Source organism: Mastomys coucha, unplaced genomic scaffold, assembly GCF_008632895.1.
Source record: "Mastomys coucha isolate ucsf_1 unplaced genomic scaffold, UCSF_Mcou_1 pScaffold4, whole genome shotgun sequence".
NCBI classification, from domain to species: domain Eukaryota; kingdom Metazoa; phylum Chordata; class Mammalia; order Rodentia; family Muridae; genus Mastomys; species Mastomys coucha.
In genome coordinates this window covers 50,975,119-50,981,605 of record NW_022196910.1, presented here as the reverse complement: position 1 = coordinate 50,981,605, position 6,487 = coordinate 50,975,119, and positions in this window count along the sequence as shown.

Below are 6,487 nucleotides of genomic sequence, written 5' to 3'. Positions count from 1 at the left end.
CAGGAACATGACAGCATCCAGGAAGGCATGGTGCAGGAGAATTTAAGAGTTCCACATTGTCATCTGAAGACTGCTAGCAGAATACTAGCTTCCAGGCAGCTAGGATGAGGGTCTTAAAACCCACACCCACAATAACATACCTATTCCATCAAGGCCACACCTACTTGAATAGGGCCACACCCTCTAATAGTGCCCCTCCCTGGGCTGAGCATATACACACCATCCAGCTTCTATCGTAGATAGAGGCATTCACTTCTTCATCCCAATTTTAATACAAAGCTATAGTAATCAAAACAGAGATAACAGCATAAAATGCAAACATTTACACAGTCAACTAAGTTCTATAAAAACATCAGGAATAAACAATGAGAAAAGTATAATAATTTCAATAAATAGTATTGGCTGAAAAAAAATATGAAAACAAGGGAAGTTTGTGTCAAGGTTTGAATAAAGAAACTGTGATATATACATATTTAGTGGGATATTATGTTGCCTTTAAAGGAGGGAAATATTGCCCTCTGTAGCAACATAGTTGAAACTGAAGAAATCAGACAGAGACCAAAAAGAAGGATTTCACTTAAATAGTTACTTTTTACAAGTTTTTAAACAATGAGTAGCTTGGTGGTTAATAGGAATCAGGAAGTAAGGGAAAAGATGATAGAGGTCAAAGGGAACTCACTTTCATCTAGAGAGAGTCTTAACAAGAACTGAGATGACTTTAGTTAGTAATAAAATGTTCTACACGAGTTTATGAAATAAATCTCATAGCAACCACAGAAAAAGCTGAAGGTACTTGCTTGATTGTGAGCAACACGTTACAAATAGCAAGATAGCATACCGTTTAACTTAAAAATAAAATATGTAATCTTATTGTTCATTTACTCTGTGTGTGTGTGTGTGTGTGTGTGTGTGTGTGTGTGTGTGTACATGCAGACATCTCTTGACATGCATATGAAGCACCAATGTCAAGTTGCAGGAGTCAGTTCTTTCCTCCTATCAGGTAGGATCTTGGAATTGAACCCAGGTCATCAGGCTTGTTTGCAAACACTTCTACTCACTGTCATCTTCATGACCCCTATTTTTTCCTTCACTAAGACAATTTATCTTAAAAATATTTAATGTAACCTCTTCAATTGCTTCTTTGTGGAATCAAGTTGACCTTTTTGTTCTTTTCTACATTGCAAGCTTATTTTGTAAAACTTGTAAGGATTTATAACAAGAATGTATTTTTCTGCTTCTGAGTGCTGAGCCTAATATATCACTATTAACCTAACATCATTAATCCTACCACTCAGATCTGACGTGGCCTCATTTAATGTGTGACTATGTTTTACGGTGAAGATGGCTCATCTTGTAATTAAGCTTGTTCTTCCTTAAATTTCTAACATTTATTTCCATTTTTCAGTCACATAAATTCATGTGAATTTTCTGGCTACTATAATTGTATATAAAATATGATGTTAAGTCTTCCTTTTTTATCTTTAAATTCTTTCTCCATGATCTTAACATTAGCACCTTGCTTTGACCTTGGTAGACTTTATTTAATGTATACATGTCCCTTATTCTCAATTTTTTCAGGGTAAAGAATACATACAGCTACTGAAAATATATATTTAAAAAATTTATCTCACAAAATTTTATGACTAAAATCCTTATTTTTAAAGAACTGTTCTATTATTTTTAGTCTTACGCAGACTCCTGTTCTGCCTTCTGTGGATAGCCTCTATTTTCTCTTTAGTGCTCTTTTATAAAAATATATATTATATATTTGATTATATTATAATTTAAGTTTTTCAAAAAATACAGGTCTGTAGTTATAGTTACACATAATTATAGTTTATTAACTATACCGACAAACACAAGATACAGCTTAAGTGATATTTAAAAAAAAAAACAAATAAAACATATTTTCCCAAACATTAGAGTTTTTATATAGCAGCTCCCTCCTTCCCTCCCTCCTTCCCTCTCTCTCTGTCTCTGTCTCTGTCTCTGTCTGTCTCTGTCTCTGTCTCTGTCTCTCTCTCTCTCTCTCTCTCTCTCTCTCTCTCTCTCTCTCTCTCTCTCTCCCTCCCTCCCCCTCTCTCTGTGTCTGTGTGTCTGGAGACTGAGAGTGAGATAACAAGAAAGAATGAGAGACAGCAAGAGCAAGAGGGAGCAAGGAGGGACACAAGTGTGTGTCATGTCACACATGTGAGGACCAAAGGCCAATCCAGAGACTTAGTTCTTTCTCTCCTTCAACCATTTGGGTTCTAGGAACTGATCTCAGGTTGTTAGACTTGGCAGCAAAGACTCTTATCCACAGAGCCATCACACCTGAATCACGTTATCATGTTCTATCACAGTTCTTTGAGGTGATTGGGAGCGCTCTGTGATGACTAGATTAGATATTTGGTTAGAGAACAGGATGACCTAGAACTGTGAGCTGACATAAGCTTCTTCTCTTAGGTTGCTGTTGTCAGGTCATTTTATAACAACAGGAAAAGAAAGAAAGCAGCTTTCTTGACATTTCTTCTGCCAAATTAATTCATCTTTACTTTATAGTTCCCTGTCTCTCAACTATTCAGAATTTGAGGATAGATTAGATAAATTATTTGCCAGAATGTAAAATGAATGGTCTCTCCTTCCAATCTCAGCTGAATCTTTGCTCCACCTGACGTCTCCTTAGCACCATTGGTACTATCCACATAACAAAGGCCATAATGAGAAATGCCCACCACAATCGTGCACTAAGGTCTACTGAATACAATCCACGAGTTCTCCAGCTTGCATCTCCAAACTTCTACAAATTACTCTTGCAAATCACTTCCAAAGGCTTATGAACCACATGCTCAGACCTAGCGAACTCTACATCCCAGGTAAGAATTTTTTGAATGTGTTATTTTCACATTTCTCTTCAGAGAAAATTAAAATACTTCAGGAAATAGTATCAATTAGCTCACCCATGAATCTGATTTATAATTTACTTTTGCTATTTTAGAAATGCCTTTTCTCTTGATGAATATCATTGTTTTCACATGTTGTACTTATTTCTAAATGGAATCCACAAACTTTAAAAGAAACCAGAGTTGATTCTTCCTTTCTCTGTTAGGGCTGTGCTGTGATGATGTGTGGTTTGAAATGTGCACACACTGGAAGTACAATCTAATGCGCTCAGCCTTTCAGCTGTGGCCGACTCACTGATTATTTTAGAATTCTTCAGTTTAGATTTTTATGCCCCTTCATCCCTCAGCTTCAAAATTAGGCTGTTTTGAAGAAAGGCCAGCCATGACTTTAAATAGATGTCTTCCCCTATAACATTTTGTTTCCTAAATACTAACAAATTCAAGGTTTCACTCTGCCCTTTAGAAACTTTGACCTAGCTTTTGAACTTTTTTTTTTTTTTTTATTTCGAGACAGGGTTTCTCTGTGTAGCCCTGGCTGTCCTGGAACTCTATAGACCAGGCTTGCCTCGAACTCAGAAATCCCCCTGCCTTTGCCTCCCAAGTGCTGGGATTAAAGGTGTGCACCACCACCGCCCAGCTTTTGAACTCTTATGGAACTCGAAACATAACAAGTTACTATGGGAATTTGCTATATGCATTTGTCTGTCTGTCTGTCTGTCTGTCTGTCTGTCTGTCTGTCTCCTACGCTTCCTGGGTCACTGGAGTCCTTTGCAGCAGTTCATATCTTTGCTGATTCCTCTTCCTCCCAGAATGGACAAGCTCTCTTGGCCCCACCTGAACTTTAATCCACAAGAAGATCCCCAAGAAGAAAAATAATTTGTAGTAATTCTAAATCATGTCAGAATCAGACTTTCTAGTCCACTAAATCTTTGTTACTTACACTGATTTGTACAATCTTGGTAGGTATTGGTTATGTTCTATGTGATTTATCCATGATACTGCCCCTGCATGCCTACCGTATCCTCCTGAAGACCAGGAACAAGTCCATTAACATTTAGGTGTTTTAAAAAGATTTTTTTTCATATCAATTTATTTTTTGTAAAACCAAACGTTTGTGTGCCCTAAGCATCATTCATTTACCTAACATCTATTTCTATGTATGCACCAAGAAGTTGTTCTACTCAATTCTGTTGGATTTCTATAATGAACTGTTTCCAGATGTAAGTTCTTTCTTGGAGTCTTTGCCATAATGTCCCTTTGTATTGAATGGCAGTTCTCCATCACAGCATTAAAAGCAATTGTTTTAGTTTTTCTTTTAAAAGAAAAGGAAGCTTCACAACATTGTCAGTATAAAGAGAATAAAGAGAATAAAGAGAACCCCCCATTCTTCTTACCACCTTAGTAGACCAACAGTTCTCAATCTTCCTAACACTGGTCCTAATGCTCTAATACAGATCCTAATGTTCTGGTGATCCCCAACCATAAAATTGTTTTCATTGCTACTTCATAACTGTAATTTTGCTACTGCTATGAATTGTAATATAAATACCTGATATGCAGGATGTCTGATATCTGACTATGAAAGGATCATTTGGCTCCGCCCCCAGAGCGGTCAGGATCCACAGGTTGAGAACCACTCTATGAACATTTACAATTACAGAATAGTGTCTGGCCCAGCCATGGTGGCACATGCCTTTAGTCCCAGCACTTGGGAGGTAGAGGCAGGCAGATTTCTGAGTTCGAGGCCAGCCTGGTCTACAGAGTGAGTTCCAGGACAGCCAGGGCTATGGAGAGAAACCCTGTCTTGAAAGAAACAAAACCAACCAACCAAACAAACAAAAAATGCAAAAAAAAAAACAACAAACAACAACAACAAAAAAAGCAAAATAATGTCTGAGGTAAAGCAAGATGATATAGAAGGACATGGATGCCAAAGTAGCTGACCCAGCACCACTCTGATGAAAAAGTGAATTCTTAGTCTTCACACTCTGCTTATGTAACCAGAATTACAGTTAAATAAATTACATTAGTACAGAATAGTCTGAATGTGTTTATACAAATTAATACATGAAAACCTATAATATGTAACACATATGCAGAAATACATTCATACATACACAGATGTACATACATACACACACACACACACACACACACACACACACACTCCTCTCTCAATCTCAACTCTCATCTTCAGAGAATTAGCAGAGAAACCCCACAGATAGAATAGCATGTTCTACTTTGTACTAGATTTCACATCACTGCTTCATCATTTCCTTAGATGAAGGACCTGAAGATGCAAGGCCACACTAATGTGCCTAGGGAGAGATTGGCTCTGATTTTCTTTAGAATCCATCACTACACAGTAGGGAATTGATTGGTAATTTTCTTGTTTCTGCCCAGGCTACATCGTAAAATGAGAGCGCATAGCTGTGAACGGAGCCTACGTGGGTGGATATAGTACTATTCTATTTCAAAATGGCCAAATGTCATGATGGGAACTTCAGCTCCCTTATCTCTGATTACTATAGTTTATTCTTGGACTCATATAAATAGTACTCATATATGTATTTTTAGCGATTAGCTAGCCAGCTAATTAAAACAACTCAATTTGTATAACATAAATAAAAACATAATAGTAATGGAACATAGAAAACGTGGTTATAAAAGTCCCTATTATTCAAATTCCAGTCTCCACTTAGATGTAAAGCATCCTGCCCATTTTGTACCTTAAAAATGAAGGCTGGGAAAGACGGGTTGGTGGTCAGAGTACTTAGAGCTGTGCAGAAGACCCTGGTTAGGTTCCCAGACTCCACAGAAGCTCACAGGAGTCTGTAACTCCAGATCCAAGAAATCTAATGCCCTCTGCTGGCCTTCAAGGGCACTCCATGCACATATATTCACTAGGCAAAATACACACACACACACACACACACACACACACACACACACACACACTTTGGAAAAAGAAAAGTACTGGTAAAAACAAATATGACAATATTTGTTATAATCCCAGCACTAACTGTCAGAAGGTGTATTTTCCTCCTTGAATGCAATACAGAACTTTTGCCTTTTACAGGGTTATTGCATGCAGATACAAGGAAGCAGGTTATTATACACAGCTGAGCAAGGAGGCATGTTTAACTAATATCAATAGGAGTAGCTAATATCTTTGTAGTGAAGCAGTCTCCAGGCCATAAGCATCCAGGAGGAAGAAAGCTCCAACGGAAAGTTTCTGCATACACTGTCAACATCCACACTTAGATCTCTGGAAGCCATTGCTATCCCTGTGAGCCTCAGCCAGAGAAAACTGCCACTACCATAGAGCTGCAGCATTGTTCTTAACATGGCTGTGCTCCCGTGAAAAATTCACATTCATTCACAACTTGACTCACTCCCAACATTGACCTTTGTGTAAAGATTAATTTGGATTTTAAGATTATGTTGGGAGAATCTATGAGGTTCCTCCAGAAAATAGCTGAATGCAGGCAGCAGGATCCCATGTCTTGATGTCCCAGACTGAATAAAGAGGATAGAGGGAGGTGGGGTAGAGAGATGGAAAGAGATAGGGGGAGAGAGAGAGAGAGAGAGAGAGAGAGAGAGAG